The sequence below is a fragment of the Ambystoma mexicanum genome, chromosome 7q, assembly GCF_040938575.1.
Source record: "Ambystoma mexicanum isolate Mex_15411 chromosome 7q, UKY_AmexF1_1, whole genome shotgun sequence".
In the NCBI taxonomy this organism is placed as follows: domain Eukaryota; kingdom Metazoa; phylum Chordata; class Amphibia; order Caudata; family Ambystomatidae; genus Ambystoma; species Ambystoma mexicanum.
The window spans coordinates 1,018,758,507-1,018,781,213 of record NC_090941.1 but is presented as its reverse complement, the minus strand read 5'-3'; the positions used below and the strand labels follow the sequence as shown (position 1 = coordinate 1,018,781,213).

Genomic DNA, 22,707 nt, shown 5'->3' with positions numbered 1-22,707 from the left:
CAGCACACTCACCCACACCATAATTGAGACCACAAACATCATTAAAAACTAAAATTTCGATTCAACAAAGCTAAGCCCTCCACACCTTGGAACATACAGAAACTCGTCAACAGACAATTTCCCCATCCGCAGAAAAGAACAACTCTGGAGGAAATCCCACCAACTGGAAGACTTAATGACCTTAAGTACCCTCTGATCAGTGTGCAGGACACTAGCACCACAGCCAAAGCAAACTACTACAAATCAATCATCATGGTAGCACCCAACAAGAGCAGGGTTCTCTTCTTAAGCTTGTCTATCACTGCATCAACTTTACTGCCAGACCATGAAATAGAACAATCCACTGACAAACGCAACACCTTCAACTGCTCCTTCACAGAAAGGATAGGCAAGATAAGGCAACACATTCACAGCTCCAAACACACCACCGACATCTGACCAATACCAGCCAGCAATATATCAAGATGGACGAAATTAAGTACAATTATTGTAGACAACCTGACACATAACTCTTGAAACCCTCAAACCCACCAACTACCAAGACTACATTCACCCCAACATTGTGAAGGGCATCAAAGTTGAAGCACTCACAACACTTCTTAGCATCATCAAATGCATCCCTCAGATGCACTGAAAATGGAACACATCCTCCCCATGCTGAAGAAACTCTCACTTGACCCAGTTGACTTGGCCAACTATCGCTCATCTACCCTTCCTTGGCAAAGTGATTGAGAAGACCGTGGCCATCCAGTCGTATTAAAGGATCACTCAGAACAACCTTATACAGGACTACAAATCCAGTTTCAGACCATGACGTAGCACAGAGCCCGCCATCATCTATGTTATTGATGACGCTCTACATATCCTGGTCAGAGTGAACCTCTATGTCCTTGTCCTCCTTTGCTGCCTTCGATACCATTGACCATAAAGCCCTTCTCTGTATCCTCGCCACACACATGGACTTCGACAGAAGAGCCCTGCAGTGGCTCGCCTCATGCCTCTCCAACAGAAACCAACTTGCCTAGATGGGCCCAAACCGATCCCTTGCCACCCAGTAACCTGCAGAGTTCCACAAGGCTTTATTCTGTCACCTCTATATTGGTGGGCCACACATCACACTTAATAGACTATAAATAAACAGAACTTACTTTGTGTATTTGTACTGGCATCAGTAATCCTTCAACATAAAGATCTAAACTGCTCTCACGTAATTTCCTACAAATAAAGCTCTAAAGAAATAATGTTGTACTCTACATGGGTCTGACTAGAACTACTATATAGTCGGTAATAACTAGTTTACACAATTTGGACATCCATTTATTTTTTTCAAACAGACATATCACTTTAATGTAAGAAACTTAAATGAGGCCATAAATGTGTGCAGTTCAAATAACATACATAAATTAGTTCAACTATCAAATATACGTGATGCATATTATATGAACAACTTTTTTTAATCAAGCACAGAAAAATGTTTTGTAACTAGAACCCTTTTCTTCTCTACATGTTTTGGGTCTTCTTCCTTCAGGAAACTAAGGGCTCCACACTTAATATGTAATGTAAACTGGGTGCTTAAATGAGTGTATGAAGAGTATTCAGCTGTTCAACTAAATAAAAATGTCCAAAAGAAGACACTAAACTTCCTGTTCTATATCTCACATCTAGACAGAATTTGGCTGTCATCCTAAATAGAATCCATCTATTCCTCAGAGCAAACCCCTATCTTGTTCCAATGCCGGTTCTAGACTGTAGGGTACCATCGCTATCTTTGAGTTCAGACAATGCTCATAATACAGAATTCCATTGTATCTAGAAGGAATGTAAAGTAAGGTAGAATACATGTCAAGACATTCTCCTTATTCCTGCCAACGAAGGGCTGGTTGGTTAGCTAAATATACAACAATTGAATGATAGTTTCTTACTCTTTTAAAAGTTGTATTAATTGAGAAGGAAGGAACTGGTACTCGTTCCTATAGCCATCTATAATCAAAGGGCAGATGCCACTGGTTCATTTTTAGGTTGTATTCAAGCATGATATCTAGTTCATATCAACCGGAGTGTGATGCAGTATCCAGAGTAGCATCAATAGTTGTCTGCTCGTTGGCATCTTCCTTTCATGGAAGTTGTGATACCAGAAGTATAGTCTGATACCTGCTGCCGGCTTTGTTGAAAGATGGACTTTGTGTCTTAACTTCGCGCAGTGTAGAAATGTTTGTCATTTTGCGTTTTGTCGCAGATGTGAAGCTAATCGAAGAAGCCCAGTGTTGTCAGTGTCTCTAATTAAATGGGACCCATAATTGCTTTGAATGAGCTGCCCTGGCTTTGTCTTCTTCGTCTCGCAGTGTTCATGCTGACCATCTGAGTTATACGTGGAACGCATTGAAGGATTCCCTTTCCTTTTGATACAGCTTTTCCTTATCCTCGTGCTCTGCCTTTGATATGTTACTGGCCCTTATGTTCATCATAAATTCAAAGCGATCACATTAAGACAACTGTAATAGATTGTAGAAAGAGGAATGATTAACATGGCCACAATTGAATGATCTCTGTAATCACAAATGTACAGACAGCTCCACGTGGGTTTGTGCAGATTGACGACTCATTTCTTAACTACCGCACAAACGGAGTTCAAAAGGACAAGGCGTAAATCTCCAACCTTTTAAAAATTCTGTGTTTGCTAGCTAAACAAAACAGCAGTCAATATACCAGGTACTTCCTAAACGGAACAGAATTACATCTAAAACCGCATATTTAAATTTTCCAACTTACCAGCAGGCATTTTTGTCAGAAAACCATATATATGGTGCAGGTTATATATAACAACACGCGCATACACGAGGTCAGCGGTCCTGTTCGCCTGATGCGAGCAGCACTGGAGAAGAGATAGCTGGGATGAGAGGAAAAAGAGCGCAACAGACCGAAGCTTGTGGGAGAGGAAAACTGATAGCAGTGGAGATCCCTAGCAGAGGGACCCTTTTAGCTTGATGCTGTTTTTCTTTTCCAAAGTGAGTACAATGGGTCTTTCCATGGGTATAAGATTGGCGTGCAGTATAGTAGAGAAAGGTTTTCCTTACATTTAAACAAAAATGTATTTTTTCATCGTTTCATACTCAAAATGTTATTTGCTTACATGATAATTTTGCTGATAGGATTGATGGCGTGTTGCTTATAGGATTGATGACGTGTTATGTTCTATTTGCCATTATAATCGCTTGTCTAATAAACGTACCTGCTTGTAGGAAACCATCGGTTATATTAAAATGCATTAAATATATAACTCAGAGTTATTTTCATTTGTGGAACGAGTCGGAGCTCTTTCCTAGTGGGTTTTGAACCATCCTTCCATGACTATTTGTCTTTGATCATGCTGAAAGCACTATGATCTCGGCCTCTGCATGCATTGTGCTCGAATTAGGCTTAGTGTGTTTCAGACATGAATGACTGATGACCAGAAGCCCTTCATCCGAGCCTTGTAAGGAGGTGGAGGTTAAGGACTCCTGATCGCTCCCAAGAGAGGAAATCCAAGACACCTCAACCTTTTCCTCTGTGTTTTTCTCTCCACCATCCTTTCTCCTCTTCCACCAATATATAGATATATTTGAATATGATATAGAGATTTTGGTGATTTTCTAAATAAATTATCCCCTTGCAAAGTTCCTTCCTGGGTAAGGTCAGGCCCCACTGGATTTTGGGCTGTTCGAGTCGGTGGGGGGGGGACAGGAGCATTGAGCGCTTTCCTGTTCTTTTGAGGCCTGTCCGAGGGGAGGGGGGCCTTCTTTCCGTGGCTGGCTGGGGTTAGGTGCGTTAGAGGTGGGATCGGTGTTGGTTCCTGGGTGCGGTAGTAGGCATGGTGAGACCGGGGAGACTTATTGCTTCTCTGGTTTCTGGGCTGGGTGTGCAGCAAGCATAGAGAGTCTCCAGGGGGCAGTGCTGTGCACAGCCTGCCCGGCATGCTTCTCAGGCTGACGTGTGCAGCAAGGGAGCTGCAGCGGTCGCGGGGGAGGTTTGTTGGCCAAAATTAAGCAAAAGGGTATGGGAAATAAGGAGGGGAAAATAAGGAAATGTGTGTGCAAGCCCTGAGGGGGCCCCTGCATTGTTGGGTCCAGGCTGGGGGGGAGGGGGCTCAGTAGGTGCTGGTTGGTGGGGGCAACTTGGGGGAAGGTACGGAGAAGGGATACATTAAAAAAAAGAATAAAGAAAGAAAAATAATATATAAATAAATGTTAAATGTCTGAAAACTCAGTCTTACGTCCTTAGAAATCTAAGCCAGCTGGTATGTGATTTCAGGTTGCGGCTTAGGATAAACAAGCTGCCTTTACTTACTGTCCAAGGGGTATACACCAAAATGGCCAGGGACCAGCAAAACAGCCATATTTGATAAGATCTAGACAAACCAGAAACTGCCAGACACGTCTTGACCCAATGTAGAATGATGAGCACAAGGTATATGTGAATACTGGGTAAATTTGTTAGCTGATACGACTCCATAAAAACAGAGGCATTCTGGAGCTAATGTTTAAATACTGATACAGAGTCAGTTCAGATCACGTTATGCATCTCTGGTGTGAAATAAAAGGTAAACTGGGCACATAAAGGAGTCATATGAGAATGCCCCAATTAGTGGTATTAATGCTGCCAGACGGAGTGGTGATTGAGCCCATGGAAACTTATTGTTATTATCGGTAGCCTAGAAAGGTAATTGAATGTTGACGTAAGCCTGAGTATAGATGGAAGCGAACAAGTTCGGATGGCTACGGTAATACTATACTTTTTTATTTTTTTACTTTTTTTTAAAAACAAAATGTGTTTTAGATTTATGATGAATTGATGTTTATTAATTGTGTAACAATGTTTTGTAAAAAGCTAATTACGTGAAAATGTATACAAATGTATTATTAAATAAATATTAAAAGGAGGGAATACTAAGATATTCTCCTAGGGAGCAGAGCAGGACAGGTGTCCTCTGGTGGCGCCTGCACTGGTCGAGTGGGGTGTCACCATAGCATGTTTCGGTGGGGTACAGTACTAGGGAAGGATTGGAGGTTAGGGAATTATGTTGGGGAGTTTGGTGGACGCTCGGGCCTTGCAAGAGGTCAACAGGGCTTCCAAAGCCCAGCTAGAAGTTGCAGTACAGGAAGTAACGGGGGAAAGTGGGTGCAATGGTGGGAGGCCCCAGCGCAGAGCGGCTTCGGACAGGGCCCTTGCACCGGTGGTGGCTTGTACTTTGTCGGCAGGGACAGGGAGGGTAGGGGAAAGGGGGCTAGGAGGAGCAGGGTGGACATGCCAAGGAGGGCAGTGAGGACACTTTCCCCGGTGTAGGGCAGTGACAGGTGAAGGTACGGGACCCCCACCCTGCTCGAGGTTCATAGAGGAAAAAGAGTATTTCAGCGCGGTCCCTCTGGTGAGAGGAGTTGGACAGCCTAGAGGGTGCAGTGCAGCTCCTTGCATGGTAGGGCATAGGGTGGAAGGCCCTGCCCGAGGAGAGGAGCAGGAAGGGGTCGCAGTGTGGCCCATCTGGAAAGACGACACAGCGCATCGGGTTGGACACCCTGTGCTGGCCCGAGGAGGATCTGCCCGAGCGGGCTTACAGAACATGACTGTGGAGTTTGAGAAGGGTGAGGAGGACTGCTTGTTGTGGAAGGAGCGGGTTCGGGGGAGTGGGTTGAAGGAGAAAAGGGACAACAGATTGGTAGGTTTGGGGGGAGGTTGGTCGGGGTATATGGGGTGAGTGCGGGGAAGAGGGGTGGGAGACAATGCTGATGTGTTTTGTCCCCACAATAGGAGCCCGTAGAGGAAAAATAGGAGTGGCGGTGTGGAGGCCAGGATGATGCGGCTGGGTGGCGAAGACAGGGTGACAAGAGGTGGGCAGGGAATGGTCCGCAGCATTGGGTTAGGTTGGGGGTTAAGTGGCCAGCACAAAAGGGGGCAGGGGGCAGGAGGAAGGAGATTTCAGGGAAGTTTGGAGGGTATGGTTGAGATTTCTGGAGGAATTTACCGGCGTGTCCATGTGGCCGCAGGGGGAGCCAGTTGCTTGGGAGGTGCAGGATTTGTTTGATGCATTGGACGCTGGAGGTTTTGGCGTGTATTGGAGAGACAGATGGTGTGCAAAACGGTGGCCTGAGCAGTGGAAGAGAGGGGGAGGAGCGTAGCTTTCCTGGAAATTATTTCCGTTGCTAGGGGTGTTGGAATTGTGGGGCAGAGAGTTGCGGGATAATAAAGTGAATTTCAGCGTGTATAATGATGCTGTGGTTAACATTGTGGACAGGCAATCCGCCAGGGATCAGATGGTGGCCAGGCTCTTTGAGGTGCTGAAATGGAATATGGTTTTTAGGGTGACGCACGTGCCAGGAAAGGATAACTGTATCGCTGATGCATTATCTCGTTTTCAGTGGCAGAGATTCCATGGGTTGGCACCGGAAGCAGAGATGGAAGGGCACTGGATCCCAGAGGAGCTGTGGCAGCTAGGAGATTGAGAACGTTGCACTTATTGGAGGGTTCACTGGCCCGACATCGCGGGCACCTTACAGGAGAATGTGGTTGGCGTTTTTGAGAGGAGAAGCGTGCAGTTGGAAGAGGAGGGATGATTCGGAGGAGAGGACTAGGGAAGATGTGGTCAACTTTATACTGGGCTGTGTGGGTAGAGGATGGTCCAGGAAGACGATAGCTGGCAAACTGGTAGGCATCTTGCTTTATGGGAAGTGGTTTTGGGCTTCCAGTCTAGTATTGGGGAAATGGCACGTAGAATGCTGGAAGGTTGGGCAAGGAAAAAGAGAGGACAGCAGGAGGCCAGTGTCAGCAGGGCTGTTTGGTAGAATGTGTCCGGTTCTTCGTGACCTATGCTGGTCTACCTGGGAAAGGGACATATTTTCAGCTTGTTTTATGTGGTTGTTTTTTGGGGCATTTCGGGTGTCGTAGCTGGTACAGAAGGTGTACCTGATGGGGGCCTGATGTGGAAGGATGTCTGTCTGTCAACCGCGTGGATATCAGAATTGACAAACGTAAGAAGGATCAAGCGGGTAAGAGGTGTTGGACGCACCTGGACAAGGGTAGTGGTGAGTTATGCCCAGTGAGGGCGGGTTTGGTATGGCGGAGGAGATGTATGGTAAGGCAAGATTTGCTTTTTCAGCCTGAGAATGGAGAATGGTTCACGGTGGGGCAGATTTAGGAAGTAATGAGGAGGGCCCTGCTAGCTTTGAACGAGAAAGCAGAGGAGCAGGTTAGGTTTGTCTGAGGAGAATGTTAAGAGTTTAGGGCGCTGGAAATCAGCAAAGTATGAAGGGTACATCAGACCTGGGCGAGGGGAACTCTTACGGTGGCGGAGCGCAAGGACGGGAAGGGCACTCTTCAGATGGGAGGCTCATTGTCTTTTTCTTTTTCCGATATGGTCCGAAGGAGCAGTGAGGAGCCTCAGTATGGATATGCGGACACTCCATAGTGAAATGGGCAGGGATGGCTGCGGCAAAGAGGGTTTTGGGTACCCAATTGTTGGGTGTAGCTATGAGTTGGTGTTGCTGTGATGGAACTGGGATTGTCGGAGCAACTGTTTCCTATGCTGGAGGGCATGAGAGAGCGCCATGGGGTTCCGGCGGTGCTGGTGTTACATGCAGGGAGAACGATTTGATTAAGGAGACAGGTGTGGCGTTGTTAAAGAAGATGAAGAGGGACCTCAGTTGGTTGAGAGAGATTTGGCCAGTTGTTGTTTTGTTCTGGACTGAGATGGTGCCAAGGAGTTGTATGGACGGGAGCCGTGAAGGAGGGGTGGTGGAGCGGATGAGGAAGAAGATTAACCGGGGGATGTTAATATTTTGCAGGTCTTGGGAGTGCTGACGCTAGCGCATCTAGACATCGAATATGAGGCTTTCGATTTATTCCCGGAAGATTGAGTTAATTTGTCACTTATGGGGACCAATACTGTTTGTTGGAATTGAGGTTAGCGGTGGAAAGCATCATACTGGGATGGAGGTAAAAGGGAGTTGGGGGTAGAGAGAGCAGAAAGAACGCCTATTGGGAGGGTTTTTCTGGTGCTGGGGACATGGCCCCTTTGAAGGATGGTTGTGGGAAGCAAAAAGGGTTTGTAGCACAGTAAAGAAGAGGGCAGCGCTGTTTGCATTGACAGGTGCGGGGTACAAAAGGGGGGGGAAGAGGTATTGAAGGAGGAGGGGCGTGGGATCGGGGAGAAGATGGAGGAGAAAGGGGGAAGGAAGGTTGGGAGTAATTGAGGTGGAGGGGAGGGAATAAGGAGCAGGAATTGATTAATTGTTTTGGTGATTGTTAATTGATCTGTAGTCTGTAAGGCCAAAGTCCCAGGTTGACGTTTATTTGTAAGATGTGGCTTGTCCCATTAACTCCTTAAGTGCGGAGGACGAGGTATCTCGTCCTCCGCACTATGTTTCCAGTGCGGGGGACCAGATACCTCGTCCTCCGCACTGCCTTCCTTTTGGGGGGGCGATCACCCCCCGCTTCAGCTCCCATCTCCCAGCCATTAGGCTTCAGCATGTAAATATAGCAGCACAGTGTTTAGTGCTGCTTGGGCATTTTCTGCCCAATTTGCATGGGGAAGGGTTTGTTGGAAAGGGGAGACCGTTCGCACCTCGACCAGCAATCCCGTTGGACCACCATGGAATTGATTTTGGGGGTGCCCCCCACCCACCTAAAAAAACAACGCCCCAATGTTTTGGCTTCTTTGGGGGCAGATGGGTGCTGTTTTGCACCCATTACCCCCAAGGATTGCAAAACAACATAGGAAAATGTTGTTGGAGGCACACTAGGGGGCATCAGGTGGATGGCCCTATTCCTGTAGGGCCAGCACTCTCTGGAATCCCCCCATGGAGGGGCAGATCCTTTCTGCTTCCCTGGATGGAACCATTTAGGGTCTGGTCCCATTGTGCCAACCTTGGGAAGCAGTAAGGAGCACTAAGCCACCAGGTAAATGATTTTGGGGCTGTTTCGCCCATTGCCAGTTGCAGTACACCCGGCTGTCCTGGATCTCTATCAGGGCCACGTTGGAGCTTTTCCCTCTGGGGAGGGATGGGAACCCTGTGGGGGTTCCTTAGAAATGTCTCTGCGGTGGTGGACGGTCGACCCAGTGTGAAGGAGAAGCCCAAGGCGGCGGCAGCACCCCCAGCAGTCCTAAAGCCCTGGCTGGACTACGTTACAGCTTTTCCCTCCAGGGAAGGATGACCACCCTGCCGCGGCTCCCTGGGAATGCCGCAGGGCCTATGGACAGGCAACTGACATGGAAGACGGGCGCCCAGGGTTGGGGCAATACCCTCAGCTGTCCTGGAGTTGTGCCCATGCCGCGTTACAGCTTTTCCCTCATAGGAGGGATGGAGACCCTGCCAGGGCTCACTAGGGCCACAGCTGGGCCTGGGAAAGAGCGACCCACATGGGAGACAGGCATTGAAGGCCAGGGGCAGCACCCCCGGCTGCCCTGGAGCTCTGGCTGTGATGCGTTACAGCTTTCCCCTTAGGGGAGGGATGTGGATGTTGCTGGGGCTCCCTGGGACCGTTGCTGTACTTGTGGACGGTCGACCCACACTGGAGACAGGAGCCCAACGGCAGGGGCAGCACCCCTGGCCATGCTGGAGCTCTGGCTGGGCTGAATTACAGATTTTTCCCCCAGAGAGGGCGGGTGACCCTGCCAGGGCTCACTGCGACCGCAGCTGGAGACTTGTGGACGGTCGACCCACATTGGAGACAGGCGCCCAAAGCTGTGGACTTCACCCCTGACCGACTTGGAGCACTGGCTGCGCTGCGTTACAGCTTTTCCCTCTGGGGAGGTTTGGTGACCCTGCCAGGGCTCCCTGAGACTGCTGCTGAACTTTGGGGCGGTCAGGACAGGTGGCCAAGGATGGGGATATCACCCCTGACCGTCTGGAGTTGTGGTTAGGCTGCGTTAGAGCTTTTCCCTCAGAGGAAGGATGGCAACACTGCCGGGGCTCCCTGGGACTGCTGCTGAACTTTGGGACGGTCGACCAACAAGGGAGCTTTCCTACCCTCCCCTTCCATTCCTTCCAAGAAGGAACTTTTTTTTTAAAAGGGTAAAATCACCTACCTAGCACAAATCTGATGGTAACCTTATAATAAAATATTTTTTTCTTTCCACTCAACCTGTTTTTGGAAGCTTGGAAAATGTCAATTTCATAACTGCAAACCATTTGTTCCTAGCTCTTAGAAGAAAATAAATAAATAAAATAAATAAAAAAACCCTAGGCTTCGTTGAAAATCGTTTAATTGGCATTTTCTGAAAAAACACATAATGTGCTCTCTTTTTTTGTTATTTTCTCTCACCCCCCTGAAGCAAACTAGGGTGGCGTTATGACCGCCTGCAGGTGGGAAGAAAAGGGGCCAAATTTGGCTGAGCTATCTCATGTAACAAAAAGGTTACAAGGGATCTAATGTGACATAAAGAAATCTCCAAAAAAGGGCTCAGCACTGGGAGGGAAACCCCTCAGCTGTAGAGGGGTTAAAGTGACCTTTTCCACTACAAGCGAGTCTGGGGGTTTTGTGCCATTAGCCTGAAAGAAACACATGAGCTTTTCATCTTTCTTGACAGAATTAGCAGGACTGGGGAGCTCTGTGACATCCCCCATTAACCTCTTCCAAGGGTCACATCAGGCTGCTCCCCACTAGAGTATGGGGGCTCTTTTCTGTTGTGCCCACAGTGCCTTTGTCACATCTCCTTTTGGCTTTTGCCAGGATTTACAAGCTTTTCAATGCACCTTCCTGGAAATGTGCAGTCTTCTGCCTGATTTCATGAGTTCACTTCTGCTCGTATATTGCAGCAATGGTGGTTTCCTCTCCACATACTGCTTCCCGAAATTGTTCAACCCTGTGACTGCTGCTGGATTGCTAGGGTGTTTCCTACACTTTGTTAGGATTCCCATTGATTGTGTTCCCAGGGTTCACAGTGGCTGCTCCCCATCGCATGATGTGTTTGACTGACCCCATAAAAGCCTGGACGATCTTTTTGATTTTTGTTGTTGTTTTCTCTCTTCTGTGTCGGCTACTCAGTTCGAATTTCCATGCTCTCATCTTTCTGTTCTCTTCTTCCTAAGACAAGCCTGCCAGCCAAGTGTATGTACCTAAAACAGAAACGCCCATCTACACAACAAGCCTTAGAGCTGCTATTCCATGTCACTAGAGTGTGACACAGCTTGCAATTGAACCTTTATAGCGACCTTGAACAAGTCTGGGTTTTTAATTTCCAGAAACGTTGTTCTAGATCATTTGCCAGATGTTATTTTTTTAAAATCTCTTTATTAGTATGTCATTAAATTAAATCACAGACGAATCAAATACAGAAAGGAATAGTGACCCAGAGAACACAAATCAAAATTATTCAATTAAAGAACATATCAATAAACAAACAGCATAATCATATGATCCCTCCAACATACTAAGAAAATGTCCATTTTTGTAAACAATAAAAGAGCAAAATACACCAGTCAATAAAAACATTTAACATAGAACATACACACAAACATAATTTGCCAGATTTAACCAGCCTTGACAAGGTGTAAAATAGCACATGTTTTCCTAGCCGCACTTCTAGCACTCACCTTTGCAGAAAGTCCCATTGTCACTCTCTCACTCTGATAGGGCCAGTCTCTCTCTCGCTTCCCCCACCCCTCCCTTTCTACATTAAGAGCGAGTGTGCACGAAGGATTTGGGGATGTCAGAGTATTGGCTACCATAGGTGACCCCTCGTAATAGAAAAAGCACGATTTCTCCTTTCTTAGTATGCTCAGGAGCACGTTGAGACCATTATCAGACCTCGTCCTATTTGCACTAGTGCTTTGTCTAGTGGGGCCTCCTGAGACAGTTTGCTGTCAGCTCAATGCCTGGAGCTAAGCAGAATAGTTGCCTGCCAATCGGGTGGAGCCCTGGATCTCTATCCCTGTGCCCCACAGATCTGCACTAGTGCCTCCAGCAGGCAGCAAACCATTCTTACAAGACACCAATGGGCGAAAACACCTGCTGTTGAGGTGGTTCTATCACTTCGGTTTCAGAATAGTGCTGAATCATTGCAGATTGGTCAATGAGAACAGTTCCCCAACAAATGGGGAAACCCGGCTTTGGGGCCATCCCATTGCCTTCAATGTGCAGAAGTGCAAGCAGTTACAGAGCAGGCACTTCTGGATTTTTCAACAAGGTTTTTGGTTTTATAATAATTATAGATTTGGTACGTAACGTGAGAGAGGTATGGGGTGTGGGGGGTTGTTAGGGGAAAAGGTAATGAATGTATATATTCATTCGTATTCATCATAATGAATGTGATATTTTCACGTGTATTTTATTTGACCCGGCCAGGGGTAGGCAATTTGTGCAACAAGTTCGTAAACCTAAATAAGTCCTCACCACAACCACCAAAGCAAGCACCCTACGCCTTGGCTTGTGGGGAGGTGTGGGCTTTCATTTCTGATGCTGGCGTACAGCATGTGTGCACACAGCCTGAGGCCATGGGCTTTCAGATCACTCCTCTGTACCAGCAGGCGGGCATTCTGCTGTGTTTTAGTTCCTCTTCTGGGTGTTAGCCAATCAGGAAGTTATCGAGCTGAGCAGCCGACTGGACTTCAGCAGCTCGCCGGGAGCCTGGAGGGTGACCAGCTTCGGGGATAAAGCGCCCACCACCAGCGCTCAGGTACTCCTATACGAAGCGTCGGGCGCGCCAGGGGTGTAATCAAGGACCAGGGGTGAGGGGTAGTGCTTACAGAGCGTAACGAGCTGTTGGTCGAAAGAGCCTCTGCGCCAAGGCGCGCACCCGTTACCCGAGGCATAAGTCACTTTGTTTATCTTTGGATTCTCTGCAACTTCATGGTCTGTATAACATTAATCAACGAACCGTATTGTTTGTATGTTTCTCTCCATTGAAAAGTGTGCTTTCCTGTCATCCTTTCTCGACCCGTTTTACATTCTGAACAGGTCTCTGTTTTGAGAACAGAAAACCTGCAGTTGTATATGTGCCGTTGTGTTTTGTTGGCCAGTAAAATATCTCAGTGGCTTTATGTATCTATTGCAGGCATCTGTTTTTTAACTTACTGCACACAGATGTACACTCCTGGCTGGTGGTGCAAACTGCATTTGTTTGCCTTTTGTGGATCAACCATTATTAAATAACCCTCGTTGAGTTGGGCAATAGCAACATCTGCTGTTTTCAGTGGTGTGGTATTGAAAGCCCGTGGAAACGAGTCGTACATAAACAATACCCGACTTGCAATACAAAAAAATAATAATATCAATATAATACTTACATGAGATGTGTTCAATTCCTTCCAAGAGATACTAAGAAAATGCCTTTTTGGACATGAAATGGCTGTTTCACTGTCGGATTCTTAAATTGCCCTATTCCTTTAGCTATCCACTCCCTTGCCCTCAAAAGCAAAGAGGCAGTTCAGATTGCAGGATAGCGGTGAACAAGCAATAGTAATAATATATATATATTTTTTTTTAAAACACCTCTTTTATATGCTTCATGCTTAGGGAGATATTTGTGGGGTGCGCTACCTGAACAATGGGGCGCTATTGCAACCTCAAGGGTGCGCGTTTTATCGTCCTCGCAGGTATGGCAGGAGGAGTCTTACCTGTCCTTGCCAGTCATTTTGCTGGCCATCCAAGGGCTCGCAGATCTTACCTGCTCCATGCGAGGGATACTCCGAGCGGCAAAGATGCCATATTAATGTTGGAACTGTGCCTGCTGCCACTTGTGCTCTACGCTATGTGCGTGTGTTCACGAGAGGCTGGAGCTCAGAGCTGTAGCAACTATGTCCTCGGATTAGCAAACACAAGAAAAGGGGAAGTTGTTTTGACCGACCGCGGGAGAGAGAGGGTGGATTTGCGAAACAATTTTTTTTCTCACACTTACTCTGTGTGTTCTGTCCCAAAAATGAATGCTTTTCTTTGAAAACGTGCTCTTCAATTAGTCGCTACATTCTCGCCTCTGCGTGTTTTTAATTTTTTAATTTTATTAATCTACCCCCGGAGGTATTTTATGTCTAAACTGAGTTTGACTTTTTTAATAAAGCTTTGAGGTTATCACGTGTCCAGTGTGGCAAGTTCAGTCGTCTGTGCTTTGCATATTTTTGCCCACTTCCTCTTTCATTCTGTGAGAAAAGCAGGACTCCGAGGTCTGCAATACAGCGAAATCCATTAAGACGGCAGGGACTATTTGGCCATCCCCAGATGCTGACCTCTAGTGTTGCATTTTTATTGGATTTAAGAATGAATGTCATTGGTGTGTTGGCGGTCACTTCCCTGAAGCTTACCAGCTTCAGATGACCTGTTTAAGCATGCATGGTCCTTTTCCTTTGATTCCCCCCTCGCCTCCTTTCGTTTTGTTAACGTCTCATAAATGATTACAGATGCATACATTTTCACGACACAAATACATCTTTATCTTGGACTTCTCTTTTTTGGGGGGAACCTGTACTATCCTAGAGGATCCTTATCCAGAATACCAAACTCCACCTGGAACTAATGACTGTGCCTTTTTTTTACGGCCTCCATTCTCTCTTCCAGCGCTTTCAATTGGCTATAGAGAGCTGTAGCGCCGTAAATTAATAGATACCTTCTGCGAACTGCCCCGATGTGCTCCAGGGTAGAGGAGTCCTGCGTCCTCTTTGGGAACTCTACCCGCTATCTTGCCATTCTACCTCAAGCACTCTGGTCCAATGCTGGCAGACTTGGTGGTCACAGAGGAGTGCTGCGAGCCCCGGGTGTTGGGAGTACTGGCTGGGCAGCGCCGTACCCAACTCCCTGGTTCGGAATGCTGGGGTTCTGATGACTGAAGTGGTGGGTTTTGGTATTTCTTGAGGGCAAGGTCAGAGTGCACTGGGGTTATGTACAGATCATTTTCTGATTTGTGTTGGTTCTGAATACTGGGCAGGTGCAATGGAAAAGTTACAAATGAAGACATTTTAGTTAATTTGTTAAACTATTCAGGGCTTCTAAGTGGCCCAAGATATTGTGGGAAGTTGCTGTGGGAGATGGAGGAGTAATGTTGGTCCCAAACCTTATTGGAGGTCCCCAGTAGTTCTGCCCTGAAGATTTGCAGTAGGATTCGATTTGGTGCTCTCACATATTTAAATTTTAATTTGGTGATACCTGTTCTGGGAAATTAAGCGATACTTAAAACATGTTTGATGCCTGATGCTGATTTTGATGTTGATGTCTATGTTTATGAATCTTGTCTTACATGTATTTGTTTTCTTATTCTTTCTTTTGAAAGGTTGATTTATTTCAGCCAAAACAAAAAAAAAAAAAAAAAAAAATTAAGCGACTCTGAAATAAAACTTGGATTCTTGATCCGATGACAGTAACTCCAGTACAATAGTTCCAAATGCAACAATCCCCAAACTCTGGGACAAGAATCACACTATTTTGTAACAACCTTTGATTTAAAAATTGAAAACGGAATCAAAACCAATATTTATAATCCGTGAGAAAGTTTGATTTTATATTTTTTCACTCTTGGCTATGTAAGGAGTCAGAAATTAAAGTCATAAACAACGTTGCTGTGTTTTTGGTTAAAGACTGTTATTAACATAAACCGGGTTGAGAAAATGCCTCTCTGATCCTGCTCTAAGAGGAATTTCCCTACCTAAAACCAAAAACTAAGGATCTGTCGGTGTCAGGATGTCAAAATCAAAACCGGCCTTGTGTCCAAACGTTCTATCCTGATCCTCGCACTACAAACCAAATTATAAGGTGAAAAGGGAAATGTTTTTAACTTGGTGGTTGCAAAAAGAGTTCATAAAGGAATAATAGAACAGCTCCTACATAAAAGTTCTCAAAAGTAAAAGGATTCCAGAGGGTGATTCCCTTCCCCTGGATTCTTCAACACTATGCCAACGATTCTTGGTCTAACAGTTCTTTGTCTCTTTCTGGCTGCACACCAATCCTGTTAGTTACAAAGCTCCTTAGCCTTGTAGTTCCTTCTCTCAAAGGTTCCTTCTTGGGACTTCCTTTGTTGGGACTTCCTGTAGATTTGTGACTGCCGGGTATACTCCTCTGCCAGGACATCTTGTGCACTTGTGACTGCCTAGTTTACTTCTCGTGGACTTGTCGCTGCCTGGTTTATTTGCCTGACAAGACTTCTTGTATTCATATATAACAGTTCCTCTTTTACTTCCATAATTGCATATATCTTCTTTGGTTTTGTATTTCTGGTTGTTTAAAAAATTCGCTCTGAGTATTCCCCATTTCTGCATTCCATGCACTCATATATGTCTGGGGTTCGCATTTGCAATGTGCCTTCTTGGGCTGCAAACAATCTCCTAACTGTCTCTGTTTCTGTAGCTTTAAAATTTACAAAATATGTTTGGCGCGGTCGCCGAAATGCCCCGGAATCCCCACTTTCTTGGGTCAACTCACTGGCTCTGTGTGGTGTCTTCGGTCCCGTTCACGTTTACGCTGCAATTGTTTTTGCTTTGAACTGCTGCTGCGTCATTATGGTTCCGCTCGCGGCTTTGCTTCAGCGTGTCTACCTTCCTTCAGGTCCTCGTAGGTGAAGCATTGCTTTCTCACGTTAACAAACGCCCAGGAATCTACCCTCAGTTCCTGGCTTGTCTGCGGCCTGTCCTGCGGGTGTAATGTTCCTCCGCCTCCTTGCTGGCGAGCCCCTTGGCTCTGCCACACTCGTCCTTGCTCACAAACCATGCAGAGAGGTACGACGACTCCTCCCGAACATCATTAAATGTTCCACTCATAGGTGTTGTCTGAAAACAACTAGCGCGCTCATTGAGCTTGAAGCTCTGTCTTCTCTGCATTGATCCCTTCTTCCTCCTCGTCCCAGTACTTAGGTGTTTGTGGGAGTCCATCAATATTAACTGATTCATGTTACTTGGGGTATCACTTTCAATGGTTTCATATGACAAGCCAGTTCTATATGGAGGAAAATTAGAACTGTAAAAGTTATTCTTGGAACTTTTAGTTTTTAGACCAGGGATGGAAGGTTGGTGTTAAAGGGTTTTGGGGAAAAGGTTTCTCCATTGTCCCTAAGCGGGGCTGGTATAGATGCATGGCAGTAAGCTATTAGGATATTGGGCATTAAGGAGTTTTCTTAATGGGCAAATGGGGGATACCATGTGACATCCAATGACGCCATGCCATCTCCCTGGAGGTTGTCTCCTCCTATGTGATCCTCCCTCATATAGCTGCCCCCAGGGTCAGGATCCGGTAGTGGCTGCCGTCCCCTGGCCACATGGGTGGTGGTCACCGCCGGGAAAACAGTGATGACTCCATCTCATTCATCACAGCTAATACAGGCTATAAACAGAAATGTATAGAAAAGGGAGTGGGCTTCTTGCTTAATTAAATCTAAAATGTATAGTCTCCGATGAAAATATTTGAAAGTCTTTTCTGAAGTATACCTGTTCGTAAAATGTTTATTGAATTCAAAATGACTCGCTGCACATTTACAAAGTTATTTAAATGGTATTCCCCTTGAATATAGTGGTTAAAAAAATGGTCAACCTAGTTGTAGTAAATCAATGAAATCATGTACTGGAAATGTTGAAAATGTGAAAGGTATTCAAACCTTAAGCAAATGAGTTGGAGTGATGACTTTTGATTTAAAAGCAATATCACTTCTATTATGTTAATGCAATCCAGGACAATTAAAATAAGTGGACTAAAATATCATTTGTTATTTTATAGAGAAATGTTAATGTAGGTCGTGATTACAACCAAAGGTCATGCATTGTATGCCTAATAAACAAGATGTATACCCTATTCATCTACACCCTATGAAAGAGACACCAATCAGGGGTAATCATTTTGCTAAGGTACTTGCAAAGCATCAGGGTTTATAATCCAACATTTAAATTGTGATGCCACATTCAGATCCTTTTGGACACTTACTCCAGCAATATCCTTGCCATGGGTATCAGGCAGGTAGTTGGGGCAAGCTGGGTGGCGGCTTGGCAGGCCTGGCATAGTCACACAAAGAACCCATAACAAATCCCTCCTTTAATTCCTTCCTAGTGTTTGTAGTAACTTCCTGGTTACCACTATCTGTTGCCAAACAGGAAGTGCATGATAACTCATGAGCTCTCTAGTGTTTGGGTGTGGCTGGCTATATAAGCCACACCCAAGATTCTTCCAGTGCTTACTGTGAGCTGTATCAGCAACACACTTGCCGTGCTCTGGATCAGCCAGCATCTGCTTACCTGCTCCGGATCATCCTGTTTCTGCTTACCTGCTCCGGATCGTCCTGCTTCTGCTCACCTGCTCTGGATCATCTTACTTCTTCTTACACGCTCTGGATCATTCAGCTTCAGCTTACCTGGTTCTTACTGCATGCCGCAGCTATCTCCAGTCAAGAGGGGACTTCTACACCGGCCTCTATAAGAACAAAGAAGAACAGCGTTAACACACGCACATCAGTAACGCTGCGCATACTCACCGAATCTTCCTGCAACGCTGGAATCCAGGTTAGTTGCACGAGCGCACAAACCCCTGTAAGAAAGAAGAGACATTATTCATTGCGCTCGCTCCAATAACGTGGACACTTATTTCACTACGCTCTCTCTACGCGGTGCAAAACCACCAAGTCTCCAGTAGCGCTGAAACCGGACTCGAGGCACTGATACCACATAATTTCTCCTACCATAAGCAGGCTATTTATGATATGAATACGTAATTTATAGCGCGCCTGTACACAAGTGTTTTTTTGTGTAAGAGCCAGTAAATCCTAATCTAAAAGGAGGTGCAAGTAAATTACAGTGAGACTTTCCGTTTACTTAGTTCAAAAAAGAAAATGACAGTGGGATTCAGCTTAAGGTAGTGTATCCCTTTACCCTGTTCTCCTGCTGGACACTCCCTCCTCTGCGCTGGTCCCTGCAGGGCTTACAATCCGCTTCTAGGTGCTTTATTCCCCTCTGATCTGTTCCACCCTGGCTTGTTGTTGTTTTTTTATTAGCCTTTCAACTCCAGGCCCTGTTCTTCCTCCACTTCCTTTCCCCCGCCCCTTCTTCCTCTTGTATCATATGTAGTATGACACTACCTCACAACTCAGGTTCTTCGATTTGGGAATTATTCCATTGGCCCAACATCTTTTAAAGCTACATTTTTGTTATTCTAAACTCAATTGGTAACGTTATGTTGGCGAATGGTCTCAAAATCCACCTCCAATGTCCTCGTTGGCTAGGAGTACATGAAACGATTCTGAAGGTGTACCTGGCTTCTTATTTCAGATCATTTTTTATTCCTTTGGGAATAGCTACATTTTAGATTTTCTCCTCCTCTTGAAAACATACCCTCAATTACACAGTCATATTTTTAATATAAACATTTTATTCAAAAACTGCATATCATATATCACTCCGTCCTGCTTAAATTGCAACAATCCAGAAGTTTGTGCCATCTCCAGAAAAACAAAATCTGATCTCTGGATCGAAATCTTATCAGATTTATATCAGAGCCGGGTGTAAAAGCCTTTCCCAACGTGTCGTTTGTATGTCTTCTTTATACGTTTAAGTAGTTATCTGTTAGTACCTACTTTAACTTCTTAAAATAAAATGTAGCTCTTTATTTTCATGCACCAGAGGTTTCCCCTTGTTATGTCATGGGAATTTGCTTCCATGACCAAATAATTGTTTTCTGTTTTTAGACAATAGGCCATTCTACACCTGCAGCACAGTGTTAATGAATCTATTCATCTATTTTGCGGGGTTATTGGGACTAAATTATTACTTCTGAACATAAATGACCCTGCTACCCGAAAAGAAATCTCAACCATCATGGATACTGTGACAAGGTATTTCGAAGAATGGCTTGTGCATTATAGTAATGGCTATGTTGTACTAGCAGTCAATTCCTTGGAAGGAGGATGTCTGGTGAAGTTGATATTCCTCAGGGTAACCGTAAGCAACACATGCACATCCTAGCTGGGTTGAAATGGAGTGACTGCTTGAAAGACTGGGGTCAGTGTATGGTAAGTGTTCGAGCACACAAGAATTTGCCATACACATATACCTGAAGAAATGGTAAATTACAGGCAGCCCTTGACTAAATCTTTTTTTAAGTTTATTTTCAAATGTAATGTGTTATGGCCAAATAAAATTGACCTTTCACATATTATGGCCAAATAACACACAACATTTAAGAAAAACATTTTAAACATCAAATTCACCCAATAAAATCAGACATATTAAACATAAATACATCCATACATTCCATTATTTTGAAATTGTCTCAGGAGGATAGCTCAACGGCAACAAGCTCGACCTGGGGAACAAGATGACGTAGAGCAACACAGGTTCGATCCCCGGGTCCGTGGTTAGAAACCTCTGGTGAGAACTTCAATAGTCAAAAATGTTTCATGTCCTAAGGACAATATGTCCAAAAATTCATCTCTATTGAGCAATTCAACTTTGCCTACAAAACAACAAAAGTATAATTGGCACCATTCTTGAAGAGCTGGACATATCACTATTAAGTTCTTTAATGTTTGCTTCAATTCACATCCTTGGCAGAATTGGCACAGTCCGTCAAACCTTTGTATCCTACTACTCACTTCCAGGTCCTCGCCGTATATAGCAAATTCATGCAGAATCTCAGTAATTGACTCTGCCAAAAGGCATTGGGAACCTACATAGGTACCTCGGCAAAACCCCAAGCAACTTATCAAGTTTGGAGAAGGAGTGCAAATGATAGGTATGTGTTATTTCGATAGTGGTTGATCAGTCGACCATCATAATAGATTTGTTTACCACACCCGGATTTTCTTCTATGAATCATTTCTACTTTTAAATCTTCATATAGGGACAAGGTCAGGGGGGGGGGGAATATCCCGGAAAATGACACAATCCTCCAATCCAGCAAGTCCTTGAGTGAAGAAATGCCTAGTTCAAAGCGCAGCGAGGCCAATGGGGGAGACTCAGCAGAAGATTGAATACCTTTTTGCAGAGCCTCCCTTCTAAGCGTACCCAGTCTAAATCATATGTCTGACTTTCTATTTCAATACCATGTAATAAGGCAGGTATCGCTTTTGCTTTATAAAACCTTATTGAAGGTAACATTGAAAATCTGCAATATTTGGCCAGCAGTCTACACATTTAATATGAAAATTGGTCAACCGTACTTTCCAAATTATTTGAAGGGTATATGTATTTGGCTGAGCAGTGATATTAAAACCCAATTATATGACTTTCACAAGCATGATTATTTCAGCTGAGTTCCGAATACCTTTTGAACCCAAGTCGCTGCTTTGCCCTTTTAGTAAAACGCACAACGTGGGACTTTTTGGCATCTATCACCAAATGATTTACAGTAGCATATGATGCCAGGGCATCTAGAAGACCCTGGAGGCCTATTCGTGTTTGGTCGACTAAAGAAAGGTCGTCTGCATAGGCAATCCAGCGAATCTTCTGTTCACCTAATAAATTATGCCTTCTGTAGGACCTCGCCAATATCCGCCAGGTAAAGATTGAACAGGCAGGGAGCTAATATGCACCCCTGACAAAGCCCTCTGCCAATGTTAATAGGGCTCGGAAGGTTTCCCTGCTTGTCCAATCTAACCTGCACTCTTATACTATGTGTATCTGCAATCAAGACCAGGAACGATGAAGACAGACCCCACAGTTTCCGTTTTTGCCAACGTCTGCCTGGGTTAATAGTGTTGAAGGCCTTAGAAAAGTCTATTAGTGCAGCATAAAGAATTGGATTTGCATTAGTCCAGGATTTGGCACGCATAATATTCATAACCATGTCACTTAGGCTTCAGAAAGGGGTATGTCCACCGATCTGGAATTTCTGCAGCACTCCTGAACTATGTGCACATGCCTCCAATTCCTGTAGTACTAGTGCTGCAAAAATCTTGCTAGCCTCGTCTAGAAGGGCAATCGGCCTGTAGTTGGAAGGATCGGCACAATCACCCTTCTTAAAATAGGGACAGTTATGGAAACATTCCATGAAGTATTCGGTTATAAAAAGGAGGAACAAAATATGGAAACTAAGCACTTTATCTGCCTTTAAAGTATGATGAGTGAGGCCATTTGGCTCAGCATCGCTGGAGGTAGAGGACTTGGTGATCATCCGCTCAATGTCAAATGCATCGAATTGCAACTTTCATTCTAAACATTCTTCATACAGCAAATCCTCTCTCTCCAAGATTTTATTAAGCTCCACAAAATGCACTTTCTAACTCACTTCAGTCACAGTATTATTTTAGAAAACAGTTTGGGAACACTCTTCTTGTTTTATCAGTGACCAGAAGTTACGTCCATTGTTTAAAGTCGGTGCAATTGACATTAGTTCTCCATCCTTCTGGGCCATTAAAAATCGGTGTGGGGAACCTGAGGGCGTTCTCACTTCTTCTCCCCCGTGGTCCTCCTCTCAGGTGGCCAGGAAAACGCCATCGCTTTTGGATCCCGACACTGGGGTGGAGATGCGAGGAAGGATCAACTGGGTGGAGGGAACTTGGGGAGTGAGGAGAGGACATCTTTGGGTGAGACATGGTATCCCCCTTTCCCTTGTCAAAGTGAACCCTATATTCTCTCTGCCTTTGTAGGTTATTATCAGTCTTTGTCTTTTTCTTCTGCCCGAAATGTCCCACAACCATTTCACTTTAAGACTGGGATGAGGAGGAAACAACTAGGAGTTATGCACACTTCCATTCATTCACACCATTTTGGTGGCTGAGACGAGGAAGAGGTTTTTGGAGGAGTTCAATGGTAATAGCCAGGCATGTCCTGGTAATAGTTTTCA

General features: G+C 45.1%; 1 protein-coding gene across 6 annotated transcripts in view; it reads left to right on the top strand.

The window, feature by feature from the left end:
- Window positions 1–22,707, top strand: part of ARAP1 (ArfGAP with RhoGAP domain, ankyrin repeat and PH domain 1) — a 2,533,956-nt gene that overhangs the window by 60,868 nt on the left and 2,450,381 nt on the right. For 4 of the 6 annotated variants that reach the window (XM_069640265.1, XM_069640267.1, XM_069640266.1 and 1 more), the window contains exon 1: window positions 12,542–12,643. The exons of 1 other annotated variant lie outside the window; for it this stretch is intronic. The gene's annotated coding sequence lies outside the window, so the exon portion shown is untranslated. Of the gene's footprint in view, window positions 1–12,541; window positions 12,644–22,707 lie in introns of those variants that run through there. One more of the 6 variants, XM_069640264.1, reaches the window with a different exon arrangement.